Here is a 22,940-nt window from a genome sequence, read left to right on the forward strand (position 1 = left end):
GAGGAAGAGATGATTGGCTCAATATTTACAAATACATTTTCAGAATTTTGGTAAGTCTCTCTAGACAGAAATGTTGTACCTCCAATCAGTTGATGTGTGTCTTCCTTTAAATGTCATTGGCTCCATCATAGATGCTTCACTCTTCATGGACACACAGCTGGACTCTGGTGAGATTGATCTCTCTCTGTGGAATTAACGTTAATAGAGCAGAGACATTAGAATAGAGATAATAGAATAGAGACAAGAATTTATATAATAGATATTACATAAAGAGAACCCTCACAAAGTGAAAATCTATCTATCTATCTATCTATCTCTATCTATCTATCTATCTATCTATATATCTATCTATCTATCCTTTATCTATATGTCTATCCTTTTATGTATCTATGTATCTATACTTTATCTAGCTATCTTTTATCTATCCATCTATCCTTTATCTATGTCTATCCTTTATTTATGTATCTATATATCTATACTTTATCCATCTATCTATCTATCTATCTTTTATCTATCCATCTATCGATCTATCAGTTATCTATGTCTATCCTTTATTTATGTATCTATCTATCTCTCTATGTCACGGTTCATGAATTCACTGACTCTTTCTCACGCTGTGTTTGTGTATGTGTGTTAGTGTGGGCGTGGTCGCTATTTATGCTCCTGGTCTTTTGTCCTGTGTTTGTCAGATCGTTGTTGGATGTATCCCTGTGCTGTGTGGTCTTTGTCCGGTGTTCCCTGTTCCCGTTGGAGTTCGTGTTGAGTTTCTGTCTGCCTGCCATCGTTGGAGGATCCTGTCTCTTCTCATCACACCACGGATCCGTGTTGAGTTTCTGTTTGCCTGCCGTCGTTGGAGGATCCTGTCTCTTCTCATCACACCACGGATTGTCGGGTTGCCCATCTGCCCCCTGCACTACCAGGGCTCTTTGGACTGTGTTTTCACTTACCACCTTCTACGTGTTCATTAAATAAATCTGGTTTGTCGCAGTTGCATCTTCTGTCATCGTTTACACGTCACAGAACGATCTGACCATCATGGATGCAGCGAGAACCCCAGACCTGGCCGAATTCCTTTCCAGAAGCGCCACGAGGATGGACCAGCAGGAGGAGAATTTAGCCCTGACTGGTCGCGCTGTACAAGCCTTGGTAGCGCAGGTGTCCGCGCTCACCCAGCGGATTCAAGAACTAGCGACACCCACTGCGCCACCCACACCGCCGACTCCCCCCATGCCCTCTTCGACCAACCATCCACCTGAGCCAAGATTACCTGCTCCTGAGAGATACAACGGTGAGCCCCAGTTTTGTAGAGCGTTTCTAACTAAGTGTTCCATGTTTTTTGCTCTGCAACCCCAGACTTTTGCTTCTGAAGAAGCCAAGGTGGCTCTGGTTCTGACCCTGCTGTCTGGACGTGCGGCTCTGTGGGGAACGGCGGTGTGGGAGAATCAAGATCAATACTGTTCCTCGTTCCAGACTTCCCCCTGCACTACCAGGGCTCTTTGGACTGTGTTTTCACTTACCACCTTCTACGTGTTCATTCAATAAATCTGGTTTTTCGCAGTTGCATCTTCTGTCATCATTTACACGTCACACTCTATCTATCTATCTATCTATCTATACTTTATCCATCCATCCATCTATCCTTTATCTATCTGTCTATACTTTATTTATCTATCTATATTTTTCTATCTATCCTTTATCTATCCCTTATCTATTATCTATCTACCCACCCGTCCATCCGTCCATCCATCCATCCATCAATGTTGTACCTCCGATCAGTTGATGTGTGTCTTCCTTTAAATGTCATTGGCTCTCTCATAGACGCGTCACTCTTCATGGACACACAGCTGGACTCTGGTGAGATTGATCTCTCTCTGTGGAATTAACATTAATAGAGCAGAGACATTAGAATAGAGATAATAGAATAGAAATAAGAATTTATATGATAGATATTACGTAAAGAGAAACCCCACAAAGATATTATCTATCTATCTATCTATCTATCTATCTATCTATCTATCTATCTATCTATCTATCTATCTATCCTTTTTATGTGTCAATCCTTTATTTATCTATCATCTATCTATCTATCTATCTATCTTTTTTTATGTGTCTATCCTTTATCTATCAATCTATCTATCTATCTATCTCTCTCTCTCTCTCTATATATATATATATATATATATATATATATATATATATTTATCTATCTAGCCTTTTTATGTGTATATTTATCTATCTATTTATCTATCTATCCTTTTTTATGTGTCTATCTATCTATCTATCTATCTATTTATCTAGACAGACAGACAGACAGACAGACAGAAATGATGTACCTCAGATCAGTTGATCCATCCATCCATCCATCTATCCTTTATCTATCCTTTATCAATCTGTCTATCCTTTATCTATCTATCTATCTATCTATATTTTTTCTTTCTATCTATCTATCTATCCTTTATCTATCCCTTATCTATCATCTAACTATCCATCGATCCATCAATGTTGGACCTCAGATCAGTTGATCTGTGTCTTCCTTTAAATGTCATTGGCTCTCTCATAGACACTTCACTCTTCATGGACACACAGCTGGACTCTGGTGAGATTGATCTCTCTCTTTGGAATTAACATTAATAGAGCAGAGACATTAGAATAAAGAAAACAGAATAGAGACAATATTTCTTATAGTCGATTTACAGTTTTTTTTATGCGCTTTGGTACTATTTTCACAAGTAAGGTGTACATTTTCAAAACTCTTAGTACAAAAATCCAAACTGATCACACTTGTAACACAGCTAGTCATTATTTCAAAACCTGATCTCATGCTTTCATTACAGTTATACACATTTCAGTCCACATAACCATTGTTTCAAACACAAGATTAATGTAATATGTAATGAGAACATTTGGTTTAATCACAGAAACACAACAGTATGATCTTCTTTCAATTTAGTACTTTTAACAATCAGTTCATTCAACAGCAAACAATGCAAGATACATGTTTCAAATCACAGTTGTTGCTGAATTAATTACAGTTAATACAGGCTATGCCACATGCTATGCTAACTTATGTAATTGAATCCATAATGTTTGTAATAGTATCTATCCAGAGTGTTATCAAAAGTTGTGATGAAGCACAGCCATGTGGTTCTGTGCTAGAACAGAGTTTGCTGGCAATGAATACAGTAAATGATTTTGACTGTTTGACTGAATATACTGTAGTGGACCTTTACAGATGAAGGTTGAGTTACAGTAATGTAACAACCATGTCTCTACCATGTTTACAGTATCACATGGCATACATACTGTAATGTAAAATGCTGTATTTGATGCTGTCTGTCTCCCTTCTACTGATGCATCTCTGATCAATCTGATGTTTTACAGTCATTGACTGTTTCCTCTCCCTTACACTCTATTCTGCTTTACAGTATTTTCACAAATTGCAAATTTCTCTGTATCTTTCTCTCTCTCTCACACACACACACACACACACACACACACACACACACACACACACACGTGTGCACACACTTTGAACATCATGGTGGTTATTATCTATAAATCACTTATGTAAAAATAATTAATTACATTTGGTTATCCACATCGGAAATTGCAAACAAGTTCTATAGAAACTGTATATAGAATCAATATCTATAGAAATCTATAGGTGTACCAAATTATTCACTGATTAACCATTACAGTTTTTTTTATTCGCTTTGGTACTATTTTCACAAGTTAGGTGTACATTTTCAAAACTCTTAGTGCTAATATCACAACAGATCATCAAAAGTGCACTTTTTTCAAACATTTCATTATGTTTTCAATTGTGTTAGCACAATACACAAAATCACAAAGTATCCTTTTCACAACACAAAATAAGTGTTTCATCAGTGCCCTCCACAATTATTGGCGACCCTGTTTAAGATGTGGTCGAGGACTTCTAAAAATTCTCCTTTTTTTTAAACAACATAGAACCCAAATGCAAAAAAAGAGAAAAATCCAACCTTTTATTTAAGTACATTACTTTGGTGGCAAAAAAAACCAAAAAACAAAACAAAACAAAAAAACAATCACATTTTTAGAAAAAAAACAACTTGAAATCATGTGTCCCACAATTATTGGCACCCCTGATGTTAATACTTTGTACAACCCCCTTTTGCCAACAAGACAGCACTTAATCTCCTCCTATAACATTTCACAACATTGGAGAACACAGAGAGAGGGATCTTTGACCATTCTTCTTTGCACAATCTTTCTAGATCATCCAGTGTCCTGGGTCCTCTCTTATGCACTCTCCTCTTTAGCTCGCCCCACAGGTTTTCGATTGGGTTGAGGTCTGGGGACTGAGATGGCCATGGGAGGACCTTGAGTTTGTGACTGCTGAACCATTTTTGTGTAGATTTTGCCACATGTTTTGGATCATTATCCTTCTGAAAGACCCAATGACGACCCATCTTCAGCTTTCTGGCAGAGGCCATCAGGTTTTTATTTAAAATGTCCTGGTAGTTCAAAGCATTCATAATGCCATGCACCCTAACAAGGTTCCCAGGGCCTTTGGAAGAGAAACAGGCCCACAGCATCACAGATCCTCCACCATACTTCACGGTGGGCATGAGGTGCTTTTTGGCATACTCATCTTTTGTTTTACGCCAGACCCACTTTGAGTGTTTGTTGCCAAAAAGCTCAATCTTAGTCTCATCTGACCAAAGCACACGATCCCAGTTGAAGTCCTAGTGCCGCTTAGCAAACTCCAGGCAAACTCCAGACGTTTACGTTTGTGAGTGTAAGTGAGAAAAGGCTTTTTCCTTGCATGCCTCTCAAACAGCTTGTTGGCATGTAGAGAGCGTCTGATGGTTGTTTTGGAGACTTTGTGACCCCAAGATGCCACTCTTTGATGCAATTCTGTGACAGTGAGCTTAGGACTTTTTTTTACTTCTCTTACCATCCTCCTCACTGTGCGTTGTGGCAAGATAAACTTGGGACCTCTTCCAGCCTTGTTTGTCACTGTTCCAGTTGTTTTAAACTTCTTAATGATTCCTCTGACTGTAGATACGGGCAAGTTAAGGCGAGTGGCTATTTTCTTGTAGCCATTGCCTGACTTATGAAGGTCGACACACATCTGCCTTACTTGAATGGTGTGTTCTCTTGTCTTTGCCATGTTGACAAATGGGTAAGAGAATTAGGCCTCTGTGTCACGTCATATTTATACCCCAGGGAAACAGGAAGTCATGAATTACTAATTAAAAGTTCCTAGATACCCTGACCAACTTTAGCAACTACAGAAAAATATATTTAAAAAAAAATCAATTAAATTTTTCAGCGGAATTGTTAGGGGTGCCAATAATTGTGGAACACATGATTTCAAGTTTTTTTTTTCTAAATGTGTGATTTTTTTTTTTTTACCACCAAAGTAATGTACTTAAATGAAAGGTTGGATTTTTCTCTTTTTTTGCATTTGGGTTCTATTTTGTTTTGTTTTTTTAAAAAGGAGAATTTTTAGAAGTCCACGACCACATCTTAAACAGGGGTGCCAATAATTGTTGAGGTCACTGTACATGTTTCATTCACAGTCACTGCCTTTCATAAAGTTCTTACTATCAAGCTTTTGATTTGCATCTCTTTTTGTTCAGTTTAATACATTTGTCTATTATTTAATCCAAATTATCTTAATGGTTAATCAATGAATCATTTGGTACACCTATAGATTTCTATAGATATTGATTATACAGTTTCTATAGAACTTGTTTGCAATTTCCGATATGGATAACCAAATTAATTATTTTTACATAAGTGATTTATAGATAATAACCACCGATATGTTCAAAGTGTGTGTGTGTGTGTGTGTGTGTGTGTGTGTGTGTGTGTGTGTGTGTGTGTGTGTGTGTGTGTGTGTGTGTGTGTGTGTGTGTGTGTGTGTGTGAGAGAGAGAAAGATACAGAGAAATTTGCCATTTGTGCAAATACTGTAAAGCAGAATAGAGTGTAAGGGAGAGGATACAATCAATGACTGTAAAACATCAGATTGATCAGAGATGCATCAGTAGAAGGGAGACAGATGGCATCAAATACAGCATTTTACATTACAGTATGTATGCAATACTGTAAACAGATTATCATGGTAGAGACTGCCGAATTACTGTAACTCAACCTTCATCTGTAAAGGTCCACTACAGTATAGATTCAGTCAAATGTTATAGAGTGAAATCATTTACTGTATTGCCAGCAAACTCTGTTAGCACAGAACCTCATGTACTTCATCACACCTTTTGATAACACACTGGATAGATACTATTACAAACATTATGGATTCAATTACTTCTAATGTGGCAGCTGTAGCCTGTATTACTGTAATTAATTCAGCAACAACTGTGATTTGAAACATGTATCTTGCATCGTTTTCTGTTGAATGAACTGATTGTTAAAAGTACTAAATTGAAAGAAGATCATACTGTTGTGTTTCTGTGCTTAAACCAAATGTTCTCATTACATATTACCATAATCTTGTGTTTGAAACTATGCCTATGTGGACTGAAAAGTGTATAACTGTAATGAAAGCATGAGATCAGGTTTTGAAAGGATGACTAGCTGTGTTACAAGTGTGATCAGTTTGGATTTTTGTACTAAGAGTTTTGAAAATGTACACCTTACTTGTGAAAATAGTACCAAAGCGAATAAAAAAAACTGTAAGATCAGTTGGATTAAATCATAGACAATGTGTGATTGTGCATAGATTGTGCAATTATAGAAGCTTTAGAAATGTTGAAGAGTGTTGACATTCCACAAATACCAGCACATGACACTTCATGAAAAGTGGGATTTTCGTCCCCGTAAACGGCCGAAAATCTCCATAATTTTCGTCAGTTAACGACAATTTACAGCCTGTGAACGGCGCGTTCATCTGTGCCACATATTGACGGAAACGAACCATGACGTATGTGGAGAGCTTGCGGAGGTGCTAATGGCTCTAATTTGCATATGAATAGCAGCGCCCGCGCCTTGCCAGAGAATGGCTTTAATTTCCTCACTCAGTATTGGTTGAAACCACTACATCTGTTAGATCTGTTACTATTGGTCACCCTGGGTCATTATAAATTTAAACCCCACCCCAAAATGATAATAAATATTCATAAATATAAAATTAATATATACAATTATTTATATATATATATATTCATATTCATATGATATTATGTTGTATATTCATGTCATTGTTCAGCCTATGGACTACACTATTATTACCATCAAGGATATGAATGAATTTATTGAGGAAAGGAAAATGTGCCAGGGACGTGCTGTTTATTCAAAGAAATTGCTTTATTAGCACAAACACAAACACACAACTATATCATATATCATGTATGTACAAAGCATAAGAGATTTGCCGACACAACAAATGGGAAGCTCACGAGAAGCCCAAAATCCTACAGCACCGTGAATTGTCTGTTTTCCGCTTCGGAGCTGTAGGTAACTAGCGGCATTCTGTCTGAATTCGGTCCATTTTGCATACTTTGGAATCGCCTCTAATCTCGACTACAGCGTGGCACAGAGCTCGGTGAGCTCCTGGCTGCGAAAAGACAGAGGTCGCACAATCCATCCAGACACCCCGCCGACGATGCCGTCTTCCTCATCAGACATCAGGTCTATGGTAGCGCACTTCCAAATGAGAGTGATATGAATAAAAACAACATAAGTCACAGTAAAATTAAACAATAAAGGAGAAAATAGTAAAAAAGTTACTTACACACAATGTCGTCATTATTAGCATCATGTAAATCTGGACTTGCAGACAAAGCTCTGAGCAAATATGAGGTCACGGTCTCGTTATGAGGCGAGTTTAGTCTGTGAAAACAAAATGTACGGTTAAGATCGGTATCTATTAACAGATCAATTTCCTTATAAAGGAGAATGAAAGCATAATTCTTTAAATCTTACCCTTGCTCCGGTTCGTAGCACCTACAATTTGTCTCTGAGTTGTGAAGACGGCGTACTGCTTCCTGTAAATTACAAGACCAAAAAAAAATACACTTTTATAAAGCAACTTACACTTGTTCTTTTACAAGGCTACTTTTAGCTTGTGCTACTAAAAAAGCTTTGCTTTTAGGCTAATTTTAGCTTAGATAGCAGTCTTAGCGCAATCTTAGGATTGTGCACCCGTCTTCTCTTCTTAGAGTTAGTCTCTTCAACACAGCTTTTCGACTCCAAAGCAGCCAACCTATCCTCTATGGACAGCAACCTGGACTTTACTAAAGTGAACTGCTCATTTACATAGACAGCAAGCTGAGTAAGCTGACGAGACAGCCCACTGATAGCATTCAGCAGTTTCTTCTCGCCGGTCTGCGGACTGGCTGAAAGGGGTCGATCGCGTCCATGCAGAGGAGTTGAATGGTAGACACCGTCCAGCCATTGTAGATCACGAAACAGCAAAGCAGCAAAAACACAGGAAATGGAGGAAAAGGTCCGAGTACAGGAGTAAAAACATGTCTGTTTATATGCTCGTCTTGCAAGTACTGCTGTATGAGTCATCATCATGCCCATGACCTCACATGTGATTGGACGAGGGCTAGAAGGTTCGTCGGGCTCCTCCAATTCGCTCCGTGCACGGCAATCATTGACGTTCGAACTTGAGTGTGTGGGCCAGTACTTCCGGTGAAAACTTCCGGTGATCTGACAGTGAGAGCGAGAGACAACAGCAATCGAGTTCCATTACCACAGAGATATTTTTTCACAATGAGTGTTTTTAGGATTCAAGAGAGGTGGCTTGCCTTTCAGAGGGTGACAGCCTCAGCACTTCCTCGGTGTGTGCCGTTATGTACCATTTCATCACGTTACAACAGAGAAGTCAGCTTTCATGCATTCCCCGTTGACGCTGCGGTACGGGCTGAGTGGATGCAGAAGATCCGGAGGGATGACTTCAACCCGACCAAATTTTTAAAAACATATCATTTTCAGTGTATTTCACCTGTGCGTGTATATGCTTTCTATTACTGCATTTATTTTGTGCAAGTGAGATGAGTAAAGATCATAAATCATTATCTGTCTGGTGTTTATAAGCAGCACATACAGTATTGTACTGCGTGTAAAATATACACAAACTTACCTATATTAAATTGTTTGTGGTACCTACAGTTAAAAATGTAAATGTAAAATATGTGATGATATTGATCGAGCAATTGATGTAAGTAAGTGAAAATATATGCTCAGAATTGAGAAAATAGTATTTATGGAGATAAATTGTAGCCTATCACAGGGCAAACATGTGAATGTTCACGGTGCATTTTATGCAAACAACTCTAATCGTAGTTGTAACTCTATATTTACAGTAGGCATAATTGTCATTGCGTATGCAGCATGAGTCAAACACAATCTTCTGTTCGTGAACAGTTGTATTACGCACAGTGGTTGAGCTCTAGGAGATTGTGATGTTGTTTGCATGGAATGCACATTTTACCTTTGTGGCAAAGCCTGATTAAAATTAATTGTTGAAATAAATAGTTTTGTGTATCTTTTTTACATAACATTGGCCATTGCTAATGACACACAGTAACTAATCTAGTATACTTTCATTAAATATATCAATTTAAGCAAAAATTTAAGAGTCTATAATTAGGCTATACTGAGCCTGATCTATTTATACCAGAGATTTTCTTAGAATGAAGTAAATACCTTTTAGAAAAATGTCACCTGTGGTAAAACTCCCCCTGCTACCCTGATTTGCATTTGTGTAGCTCACAGCATTTTTATTTACATGTTAAAGCCTCCCTTAGAACTAGGGGGAGGGGTGTCATGGGGGGACAACTGCCAAGCAAGGCCCACGTCAATTTCCGACAATTCACGTCAGTTTTCGGTGTTGCCTGCAAAGTGCCGTGTGCAGTCGTAAACCTGAACCTCCTCGACAATGTACAGTGCCGCTTACTGACGAAAATGCAAACACCCATACATCCTGATGTGTGATATACATAACATTAAGATCATATGAAGATTGAAGTACCTGCATCCCTGAGAAGAATCTCCATGTCTGAATGTGTGTGTGTCGTCCATGATTCATTCAGTCTTCATGGAGCTGCTCAGTAACACTGATGAGTCAGAATTAAAATTTAATTAGCAATTTACTTGAAGTTCATACTGTAACTTACTTTTTCAAACTCATTTACAAAAAAATAAATTAAAAAAATTCCCTATTAAGTTGCACTTTATGCTTTAATAACATAATTAAAATGAATTGAATACATGTGAAATGGATGTCATTTTTTTTTTTTTTTTTTTTTTAAATACATATTTTTATAAAATCCCCCAAGTAAATTTGATGAACAAAATAAATGCATGTCAATGTTTTGTATTTCTATCATTAGAGCCCACCTTACCTGATGTTACACTGGTAGTTGTAACATCATCACTCTAATTTATGGGTATTTATTTAGATATAAATTATATAAATGATTTCAAAGTTTGAGACACTAAGCAAAAATTACTAAGTAAAACATTTTTCAACAATTCTTGGGGGGTAATTCATGTAATGTAAACTACACCATTTTAAGGTTAACTATTTTTTTGTTGTAGTTACTATAGTAGATGAGGAAGTGAGTCTAGATCAGCTCTCCTGACAAAAGCTCACTCACCTTGAGTTTTTATCTCATGAATATTAAGTAAGGCACAAAGAACAGATCAGATCATAACATCTTGGATCTGTATATCAAAAGTAGAGTATTTACCCATTTCAAGAAAATTTTTAATAAAAACAACATTAATTAAAAAAAATATATATAATGCAGAAATAATGTAAGTAGCACATACAGTTCTATATACACAGTGATTTCAGGGAGTTAATTCTGTACATCCCAGAGCCATTTTAATTGATAACGATGGATTTACTCTTGCAGATGTGAATTATGAAGGAAAATATACGAGAAAAATGCCAGAATGAAGTTTTGTTGCCAAGAGAACTAAGGAAACATGGAGTGTAATCTGACTACATACTTCTACCCGCAGTAAACAACAGATGAACTGATGACACGTATGTAATTATACAAAATGAGAGTATTAAGGAAGAAAGAAGAAATAAAGACTAATGCGTAGCCTTCAGTATCTAGACTCATTGGTCTTTACCAGAGTAGATCTTCAGTAAACCCTTAAAAAAAACAAAAAAACATGGTTATTGCAGTTAAACCACAAATTTACCGTGGTTTTGCTACACTAACCATAATATTTGTAGTAAAACTGTGGTTATTCAAATGGTAATCAATTTGCCAAAGAAAACATGGTTACTCCACTTTTACTATAATAAATCCAAGGTTAATTTTCTTATTAAGTACGTCACTGATTGCTTCACTGCTAAGAACACTTCCTCCATTTACAGCTCAAAGACTAAAAAGTGTCCACTGTAATTCAAGTCATCTTCATTTATATAGCGCTTTTTACAGTATATTCTTCAAAGCATCTTTACAGTGATAACAGGAAAATAATACAACAAAGTTTGTTTCGGCTGTACAGCAGATCTAGAAGAAAGTCATTGTCTGGTTGAAGTAAGTTTTTGATTGATTCATTTCTGTTGTTAAAATCATTGGTTATTAACTTACATGACACCGTTTTCAACTGAAAACAGAAAATTAATGCGTTCTGGCCGTTCAACTCCAACTGGACAGCTCTAAACTAGCAACAATGAACAAATCTTACCTTAGTATTCTTAGACGTGCAGTTCAATCCCTTTACTAGCAAAAGCTGCTGATCCAGTTTAGCTCAACACATGCAGTGGAATGAGGAAAACCTGTTCTGTGTGAAAAACCCTCAGACTACTGCTGAACTAGAGGATTCTGTGGAAGAGGGGAGGAGAGAAAGACTTTTAGCAAGACAGAATAAACATTTAGAAGTTGTTACTAAGTACTGACTGAATGGGTGTCCAAACTTTTTGCACATTTCCTTTTTTTTTTTTATGAAAAAGCGATTTGACCCTCTGTCAGCAGGTGGCGCTTGTGTAACAGCAGAAAAATGATGATATAAACACAGTAATGTAAACATTGTCATAATTCATCAACAGTAGATCAAAGCGATCGCTTGGCATCAGTGCATGTATTCACTGATTTGTTCTGCTTGTAAAGCGCGAGCCTAGAACACACAACAGAACAATTATTTTAAAGTGTGTTAAAAGTTGTATTGTGAAAATAAAAGCATGATGCTAATATTATTTTAATATATTTAAAGATAGCACACTTTTTGTTAGTATATTTGCAATGTACTATTGAAAAAGGGAATATATTTCAAATACAATAAAGTATACTTTTTTACACTAGGGCATTCTTATAGTCTATTATCACACTAATGATCAGACAGAGCTGGAGCGACAAACCCTGGAGTATCAACTCTGCATTCATGGTAAAGTCAAAACTGATCAAACCATCAGCATGTGCTTTCTGGTTTTCCTTTAATAATTGTGTTAGTATTGCACACAGGCCAGTAACCAGCAGACACGCTGAATGGGACACTAATATTCAGATTAGTTAATCCAATATATGCTTTACAGTGGTGGATTTTTAAATGATTACATTTGGTCTTCAATCCTAAATATTAATATATGCGTATGGCCTTGACTGATTGACACCATTATAATAATGATTAATGTCTCTGTTTCTCCTCAGAAGAGATCTCTGTAAAGAAAGGAGAGGAACTGAAGTTGGATGTTCTGTTGATCAACGCTGATAAAGTTGTGCACTGGGCCAAAAGAAGCACAGGGCGAAAGGAGGATTGGAGCAGAAGCCACGGGGTCAGGAGAGATCGAATGACTATTAGAGATAGAAACCTGATTATTAATAATTTTACAGTCACTGACACTGGAACATATGAGGTTGTGGACTCTGAAGGAGAAATCTTGATCATGATCACAGTCACAGGTGAGAGAAGATCAGTGGATGAGCAGAAATATTATGTTTAAAGCATTTAAACAGGTGAAGTTACATCATGGTTCGAACATCAGATTGATGCTAAACTGAATGAGTAACTTTTCAATCTCCTCTACAGAATCCAGTACAGAATCAAAGGATGGATTGAACTACATAAATGATGACAAAACAAGAACATAGTAAGTAAAATAAGAGGCATTGAGAGCTTTACAAAATCGTTAAACATTGAGTTAATAAATAAAAAAAATGTGCTCTCTTCCCAGCTTCCCCACTTCCACCTGAAGCATATTGGATTGTCCAGTTGAACTGTCTGTGCCCTTAATCGCTAACAGTGAAGTACTCAATTTCAAAGGACCACGAGAGTGATTCAAGCATACGGCACCGTCTGCTCCCAGATGTAGATATTAACGATGATGGTGATTTCAAACCAAGTCGAGTCCTGATTCAGACCCTGACAATGTTAACGAACCAGAGGATCGTGCTGAACAGATTTCACAGTATCAGAGTGGTATGTTTTTTTGTTGTAATTTTATTATAGATATTATGTTATCCACCATTTAATCATATTTGCTGGAAAACTATGGTAATACAAACAGTAATTGATCACAAAATTATGAATAATTTTCCTAAGGGGTGATGAACAGTCTTACAAAAGCACCAGTAAACACTACATCAATACTGGTATGTTAGTTAGCAGGATAGCAGAGACAAAGCTTTTCATCATAGCTGTCATAGGAACTACATCAAACTTATAATTGGAACTCTTAATAAAAAACACAAATACAAATAATAAGACATACTTACAAGTTGTGATCCATGAACAGATTGTCCCGACAAAATGGGAATGGCTCCGTCTTTCAGGAGAAGCTTTTGTGCATATAGCCTGCATTAAACTCTCTTCTAGAAGCTGTTCTCCGTAAAATGTGCAGCACACAGACAAATGTTACAAATGTTACGACAAACGCGCTGTAGTCCAAACGAGCCATTCATTATAGTTCTTGAAAAGTAGATTCTGTTAAATAAAATATCTCCCTTTGTAGTGGACTTTGAGCTTTGTAACCTTGCAGATCTGTTTATGCTCAAACAGCAGCATTACACACTAAAGAAAGTTGAAAAAGTGAAAAAGCATAATACGTATACTAGCTGCTTTAAAAATATTATTTTTGAGCAGCTAGTATTACCCCCTGGGCTTCAGCTCATGGACGTCTGTGCATTAATGCTCTCCTAGACAGAAGATGGGGCGAAAAGGAAAATAACAAGTTTGTGCATTTTGCCCTCTCAGCCAACATTGTTATACATGTTGTTTAGCATTGTTGCCTTGTCACATCATTTGATTTAATTAAATACAATTTTGAGCTCATTTCAAAAAGCATAAAAGCTTTTTTTCTTAACAATAAGCTTTTGACTATTTATAATGTTTTAATAAAATACATTTTATAAAGAATGATTTTGGCACAACGGCTCTGCACAGAAGGGGGCGCCATTGTGCCGCTGCATCTCCTGCAACATTTTTGAGTACCTGATTAAAAAAATGTGTATAAAAAATAAAAAAAAAACACTATACATTTTTAAAGGAACTAGTTGCTTTATAAATGCCATAACCATTTTTGGATACATTAATATTTTTTAATGATGTATTTTGAAATGGAATTTGGTAAAATTGTTTTGTTACTTTTTGTGTTATTTATCTTAAAAATGTAGAAGCAGCACAATGTCTGGTGGACTTTACAGTCGTATTGTTATGTATTACGTGTTTAGGATAAGTCTTTTTTATTACCTCACTGTGACTGTGAAGTTGCTGATTATCAGATATGTGTGAATGTGAGCAGTTATGTCTTATGAGGGCAGATATTGCAATTTTTGCACTGTTTGTGAATTGAAGGAATATGCAATTAAGCAGTAAGCACTGTAAAAAAAAATTTAAATTTACTATAAAGTATGCAGTTGTTCCATTCTATTGTCTGCATATTTAAATGTGTAACTTAATAAATAACCTTTCCTGCTTTAAAAGTTTTGAGAATCTTTCCTTTCATCACAGATGTTGTTAAAAGCCAAAAAGGTGCAGTGCACTGTAAAACCTGATAAGTTACGGTAACTCAAACCATTTGAGGAAACTGATTGGCTTAAACCATTTAAGTTTTTTATTTTTTATTTTTTTTATTTAAGAGTACTGTAAACTCATATACATTGAGTTAAATTCACATATTTTAGTGTTGATGTTACGTCCAGTGTAATCATATGTCTGGGGTTGTTGTTTCTCTAATTTTTTCCCCCTTCATTCTTTGAGAAATTATTAAATAGAGTATGATGATGCAATAATGTTGCACACATTTGACTGTCTGTGTTTTAGTTACAGGTTTTAGATGTTAGTCTGACCTTCTCTGGATCAGCTGATGGAGAATAAAGAGCCTCTACAGACACAATCACATTCAACAGAATCAACAGACACAAACCCACAGTGATCATCACACACACACATGTGTGTTTAACTTACAGAATGATAAGAATGCCGTTTTTCTGTTCTGGTTGATAGACCTGTTATTAAACGGGGAAGAGAAAAGAACAGGTGAGACTTGTAACGGTCACCAGCTGGAGTGCCCTTGAGAGCCACCAGAGGGCACTCCACAACAGACTATTGTCATTCCCTCACAAACTACATTTCCCATAACTCTCTGCCTGGACTCATCATCCCTGATTGCATCCACCTGTGTCTCATTACCTTGTTTAACTCGCCCTGTTATCCGATTGTTAAGTCTGACGTCACGCGTGACGTTTAGCCTTTTCCGGGTCCAAGCGCTCCTCTCGTCCAGAAATAACAATGGTGGAACCTGTAAATTTATTTACGATCGCGTCCTTTTTAGTGAGGCACCCTTGGCGGTCAAGAAGTGTTTAAATTCCTTTAACACCAACAGAGTGGTTAGTGTAGCTCATCACTCAGGTGACATAATTAAGGGTAGAGTCCAGGCATCAATGAAAAAGAAGATTTACGAGGTTGAAGTGAGTTAGCTCGGGACACGGGACACTCACTGCGGCATTGTAAAAACACTCAATAATAACCAAAACACTAGCAAAAGCGGTAGGTAGGTAGAGAGGACCTGGACTTTGGACCCGGAAAGAGTATTATCGGAGAGTGGTTACGTCACGACTTAACAACCGAATAGCCTGGTTTTCACATTCATTCCCTGCGAAGTCTTGTAGGTGTAACACTGTTTTCCCTTTCCTGTCTTTGTTTGTTTGATTGGACTGATTTACTGTGCTCTGACCTTTTGCCTGTCTTTTACTACGATTGTGGATTACCCTTTAATTAAAACAATTTGGATAACCTTCGTGTCTCGGAGCAGTTCGTTACATCACGTGATTGGTCAATTGTGTATAGAACACTAGTTTAGCGACACGTGAGATTCTTTGTATTTTCTGGTTTGTAGTAAGAGTTTATTTAGGGCGTCTTCGATGCTGAAGATCTTTTATTTTGTTTTCATTTTGAGTTTTTGGTGAATGTTGATTTTAGTTAGATTAGAAATTGTTTTTGTTTATATATAGTAAGATTGGTTTGTTTTGTTTCTTTCTTTGATTTGGCACGGTCTAGTTCTTTTCTCTTTTCCTCGTTCTATTGTGAACCTTTTCCTTGGTTAAGATTTGTATTTAAGTTGTACATGTATGTAAATAAGTATCTTGGGGTATTTCTCTTTTCATCTCGTATCTCACTGTAATAAATGATCACTTTACCTTCTATAAAATTATTTTATAGAATAATTGTATAAAACTGTATAAAATTATCACTTTAATTTGACTGGTTTGTGTGAGATTGTTTTCCACTACACATTCAGTGTTTTGATGTTTCATTCCTTATTCTCCCTCGACGCAAGAGGTTTGTAACAGTTGGTTTAGTCAATCTTTAGAGTAAACTCAACTTAAATATTTAAGGTTTTTATTCATTCAGTTTGAATTCGGGTAACAAAGCTAACTAAGTCTTAAAAACTATATCGTTGCTTAAATGGTTTGAGGAAACCGATTGCCTTAAATGGTTTAAGTTAATCAAACTCAGAGTAATAAAGTTAAATAAGACTAAGCAAAACCTATTGGCACAAAATAATGACAGAACAGGAGAGTATTCTTAAGTATTTATCGAAATACAACGTTCATTTCACAAAATGTTCACCTTAAAGCATAAAACAAAATCAGAATAGTTGACATGCGTGCTTCAGACGCGATCACGCGGAGGCGTTCCCAAAGCATCATCAACGCAACGCGAGTTTCCTCGAAAGGGAACACATTATAGTGAGACGAAGAGATCGCTCAAACCTCCTCACATCGCAATAATTGCATAATTTCGTGGAAAATGAATAGAAATACTCTGAAATGTGACGTAAACATGATATTTTGTCAATCTTTCTTCATTCCATGATATATACGATGCCAATCTCCAAGCATGCTTCGACTCACAGACCTGTGACACATCAATACAAACATCACCAACTAGTGTGAGATCACCCAGATATTTCTTATGCAATCTACATACAAAGAAAAGTCACACAAGAAATGCTTCTCGTCTTCAGTCACATATTCAGGTATTCATAGTTAGATTACAATAATTACAGAATCTCTCTGTCATTGGAATATTACTCCATCTACCTGTTTCTATGGCTAAACAGTGCCCTGAGCATCTGAACAAGAACAAAGATCGTAGAATATAGTTGTTTTATGCATTCTTGTAATCACAAATAAATGGAACCAGGCACAACTGTGTTGTCTTTTTATGTGAAATGAGTCATTGTAGGCCGTATATTTCATCAACTGTGTTTGTTTGGTGCTACCCGGAATCTATGCATTAACCACAGACTTTACACCAGCATCAACTCTTCTTCGTTTGGATCACCCTTGTGGATTATATTTTTTCCCCCTTTTTTTCAACTTTTTCATCTATTTTTGTCTCAGTGAGTTATTCGCTACGACGAGACTGTGGTCACGACTGAACTGACTTTGAACTGAATTATTTTGCACTGATTGATCTTTGGATTACAGGGGTTACAGGTTCCTTATATTCATTACACCCACATTATATATATTCCCATATTATCAGTTTGTGTTTCTGTGTGGACATTTTATGGACTAAGTTGATAGTGAAAGACTCTTTGGAGCTGTTCTTTGGTGACTGTGGCGTAGGCCTATTGTTGATTTCTGGTGTGGTTGTATTTTTCATTTAAAAAAGAAAAATTGATATGCATTTGTTTTGAACTGTTGTTTGGCAAATATACTTGGATGTGGTTCCCCCTTATTTTTTGTGTTTAATTTTGTCTTTAATTTGAAGTGTAACAATGGAAAGCTGGAAATTTCCATCAATGGCGGGGAAAGAGTTAACCCTCTGGGGTCTGAGGGGTATTTGGGGTCCTTGAGGTGTTCTGACATGCCCCCTGACATTTGTGCTTTTTTCAGTTGCTTATAAACATATTGATGGCAAAGGTATAATTACACTCTATTTAGCACAAACAGGGCTACCATAATATGTGAGCAACATGCATGTACATGTTTGTATTTTTGAGAGAATAATGTTTATGCATGGTTATTGAAAAAACTAAAAACTAAAGTTTCTGAAATAAGGCCACAAAACACATACTAAATATGTGACAATAAGACTTTTGACTAATTGATGTCGTTGCCTAGAGTTTTTTCTTCAAAATGATGTGAAAATCATCCTGCCCTTATCATTCACATAACACAATACATTGATTTAAATCTTGTAAAACACTTTTTGTTTGTAAAGGCAATATGCGCAAGGGGCGTCAACCATTCAACAGCATCATGCATATGTAGTGGTTCACACCTGAGGAGACAATGGTTCCTTGCCACTGTTGCCTTTGGCTTGCTCAGTTGGGGATATTTTGGGGATATTTAATTTAATTTTATCAATCAATAAATTCCTCTTGAAACAAACTTTGTTGTATTATTTTAATTGAATACTGTGAAGCTGCTTTGATACAATCTGTATTGTGAAAAGCGCTATTCAAATAAACTTGACTTGACTTGACTTGACAATGGGGCCCGCATACTTAATGAGCCATTCATTCAGGTGTGTCACCTATAGCCACAAGAAAGAATGCAAGAGCAATATATATATATATATATATATATATATATATATATATATATATATATATATATATATATATATATATATATATATATATTCTACCAAATTGGTTCACAGTTGGAAGCATGTACATTTTTTATTTTTATTTTTTTTTCACAAATTTTGCTTGCAAATTGTATAATATCCAAGGAAAACATGTCTAGTAATTGTGCAGTTAATTCTCATACTGTATTTTCAGTTTTGGAATATGTATCCTCTCCCCAAATTTGTCAATAATAAAACACAATAAAAATGATTTAAAGAAAAGGCTTATATTTACCTTTTAAAATTTGTTTACATCTACCTTGTAAATATATATTTTTTTTATTAAAAAGGTTACAATTACAACAACAATTGAAGTGTAATCTTTAAGCGTATACATTTTTTCATACATATTTCAAAGTTAAGGATTCATTACTTCGAATATAGCCTACATTGACAAAACATACTATATTTCACATATTAGCAAAAATTGGCAAACAAAAGCTTATTTGAGGTGGCAGATATTTTACAGTAAAAATGTGTAATCTATCCAAAACTAATCAACGAAATGTTGTCTTTCATTTGTCTGTAACATAGGTCTTTTGTTTTTATTATAAGGAATATAAATGTTAATTTGCAGTTTAATACGTTGCTTATACAAATACATTTTATTTCAACATATTTCAGTCGATTTTTACTCAGTATAGCAAAATAGTTTGCTAAAAGCAGATCATTCATTCACACACAGAAACGCAATTCAAATTTAAACCGTCTTTTTGCGAGTTGTGGTAAACAGCGCATCTCTTTCGTTCATTCATTCACACAGAAACGCGATTTACTTGAGAATTAAAAAAAACTTACTACAGTATTCCATCCGTTGCTCCTCGAAATACCAGCACTTCTGAGGTACATTTTCCATTAGTATTATTCCTCACAGCGCTGCGAGACAGTGTAGACAAGTACACTGATCATCTGAATAAACTTGATGTGTTTTCTCGAGCTGATATGTGGGCGTTCACAGTTTGTATGGGATCGTCTCAGTCATTTGCGTTTGAATAGCGCGCGCTTTCCGTCCGTGGGCGGGGCAGATTAAAACGTAATGAGCTGAGATGAGAACGACTGGAATCGCTCTCTTTTAATACAGATTTCACAAGATGAGAATATTTGTTTTTTATATAAATTACTTCATTTAAAAGAAGAGAATTCAAGCTTCATGCCTGTGTGTCTGTATGCCTGTTTGACTGAGTATTCGCTGAGTTATTGTTCATTTTCGGACGCGTTTCAGAATGGACTACACTGGCAGAGAGAAGGCAGAACTCGCTTCGTGTTTATTTTTCTTTATTTGGCAAAAAGCACAACACTTTGTTTTTATTGTGAGTATACACAAAAATAATACACATTTAACAGAATCGATTGATGTATGAAACTCCTATGGAAAATCAAAGTCAACAGAGTATTTATGAGTTTCTTTTACACTGATAAAAAAAAAGCGAGCTGGTATCGCCGGCGATACAGCCGACCTCAGGGGGTTAATAGAGAGTCATGAAAAAAATATTACAATAATAGATTACCACAATTTAAAGAGTTAAAAGTAATGGTATAAGTAAAAGAATAGAACAGAGATAATAGAATTGAGACAAGCATTAATATAGTTAATTTGACAGATAAACCTCACATAGAAAGATCTAGTTAGTTCTTTCTATCTCTCCATCCAGACATTAATGCTGTACCTCAGATCAGTTGATTTCACTGGTTTGTCCAGAACGGTCATGGACACACAGCTGGACTCTGAGTTTCATCTCGGACTGCTGAATCGACTTATAATAGAATACAGTTAATCATTTATATACAAGATTTAATGTGGAGTTGGTAATAGATTAAAGACAGAATATGATTAACCATTTTATTACTGAAAGGTGTCCATAGATTATGAATTCAAATTTAAAAAATAGATTTTCATTAAACATTTAAAAGTGGCGATGCATCATTGCTTTTAAATTAAAAAGAAATAAAAGACAATAGATTATTTAATTGTGAATGTTACTATAATCAAATGCATTTGAATATGTTTGGTGGGCTGAATTACTCAAATTAAGTCATTAAATAAATATTATATATGGAGGTGTTTCTAGTAGAGCGTTTGCAGTATAAATGTCACTTCTGTAGAAACAAAAGTCAAGTCACCTTTATTTATACAGCGCTTTTTACAATACAGATGTTTTCAAAGCAGCTTTACAGAGATAACAGGAAAATAATGCAACAAAGTTTGTTTCTGCTGTACAACAGATCTAGAAGAAAATAGTGTCATAGTCCAGATTAAGTACGTTCAGTGTTGTTCATTTTCTTTTGTAAAAAAGTTATTACTTTAGTTCATTTATTTATACAGCCGCTCTGGAGAAAACAGTGATGTCATCGTCCAGCTCAGTTCAGTTCTCATATAATGGTGTCAATGCAGATCAATAATATTGTTGAATATTAAGTGTCTCCAACTAAGCAAGCCAGAGGCGACAGTGGCAGGAACTCAAACTCCATCAGTGACAGAATGGAGAAGAAAACCTTGGCAGAAACCAGACTCAGTCTCTCAGTTCTACGAACAAACAGTGTATGATTATGATTCAGGCATTACAGGTCAGAGGTCAGATTGGATCTGAACATTCAGAATATTTATCCAGTTCCATCTCGTTGAAGGTTTCCTTGTTTGACTTTGGATGAAGGTGTGTGTGATGATCACTGTGGGTTTGTGTCTGTTGATTCTGTTGAATGTGATTGTGTCTGTAGTGGCTCTTTATTCTCCATCAGCTGATCCAGAGAAGGTCAGAGACTAACATCTTAACCTGTATCTAAAACACAGACAATCAAATGTGTGCGACATTATTGCATTGTCAACTTTAGAACAACTAAAAGAAACTACTTAGATGATTAAGTGAGAGATCATAATATAATACTGTGATACACGATAGTTAAAGCTGTTTTTAAACATTCAGATTTTGCTTTTGTTTCTAAGTCACCATGAATGATGACCCTTGACCCTTATCTATAATCCTGTATGAAGGTCCTCTTTCTGTCACTGGGTCAGTTTTATTTATGAAAAAGAAACTAGTGATAAATATTTACCATTATATTTTATTGCAATTGAAATTCTCTCAAAATACATCATTTAGGAATAAAAAGACAACGATAAAAGCAAAATATTGAATAGTTTGAAATAAAAAGTAACTTGAAGATATTTAATTGTTGCTATAAACTATTATATACAAATAAATGAAACAAACTCTTATTAAACATGTTTATAGTGTGTAATTCACAATCACAAGGAAAGTAAACTAAGAAGAAACAAAAATAACTTTCAATTAAAATATGAACCGTTTTAATCATCACTACTCACTCAAGCGTCTCCAGTTTATAATGAGGATCCTCCTTCAGATCAGAGAGCGGCTTCACATCTGAGTCTCTTAGATTATTCCATGACAGATTCAGTTCTCTCAGGTGTGAGGGGTTTGATCTCAGAACTGAAGTCAGAGCAGCACAACCTTCATCTGTAACACCACAATACTTCAACCTGTAGAGAACAATGACACTCTTCAGTCTCTCAGTTCAGGATCTACAGCTCAGATAAGGAGAACTTCACAATCAGAGACTTAATCCATGGCACCATTAACAGGTCCAGTCTAAGGTTCAGACCCGCTTCAACAAACTGCTTGAGTTAACTGGTTAGTTTCCATTTGATAAAAATTGCAAGAATATAAATTTTTTAGGCAAGTACCCAAAAATCATCAACATATCTGTATATTAACACGGCTGTCACATCTTTACATTATCCAGTCATGTTTAATCTATCATTAATATTGTAAAATGATGTCAGACACATTGGAAAGAATCTAATGAAAATAAAAGCAACATTCCCATTAGTAATTTCACAGTTTATTTTTATTTTTTTATGGCAAT

The 22,940-nt window shown here is 35.8% G+C and overlaps 1 protein-coding gene and 2 long non-coding RNA genes across 4 annotated transcripts in view; 1 reads left to right on the plus strand and 2 right to left on the minus strand.

The window, feature by feature from the left end:
• The window catches only part of LOC309511316 (uncharacterized protein), a 142,136-nt gene that overhangs the window by 89,199 nt on the left and 29,997 nt on the right, over nt 1-22,940 (minus strand). The window lies entirely within an intron of this gene.
• On the minus strand, nt 7,292-9,975 carry LOC309511427. Of its 2 annotated transcripts, XR_014210604.1 has the most exons (4): nt 8,759-9,975; nt 7,929-8,660; nt 7,738-7,835; nt 7,292-7,649 (listed from the first exon to the last, which is right to left on the minus strand). It is a non-coding gene; the product is annotated as an uncharacterized lncRNA (long non-coding RNA). The 2 variants fall into 2 exon arrangements; XR_014210605.1 differs by having other exon boundaries at nt 7,929-9,975.
• Nucleotides 11,954-15,621, plus strand: LOC309511431. Its single transcript, XR_014210612.1, has 5 exons — nt 11,954-12,362; nt 12,626-12,877; nt 13,005-13,065; nt 13,150-13,394; nt 15,237-15,621. It is a non-coding gene; the product is annotated as an uncharacterized lncRNA (long non-coding RNA).

The sequence above is a fragment of the Leuciscus leuciscus genome (assembly GCF_965113295.1).
Source record: "Leuciscus leuciscus genome assembly, chromosome: 12".
NCBI classification, from domain to species: Eukaryota; Metazoa; Chordata; class Actinopteri; order Cypriniformes; family Leuciscidae; genus Leuciscus; species Leuciscus leuciscus.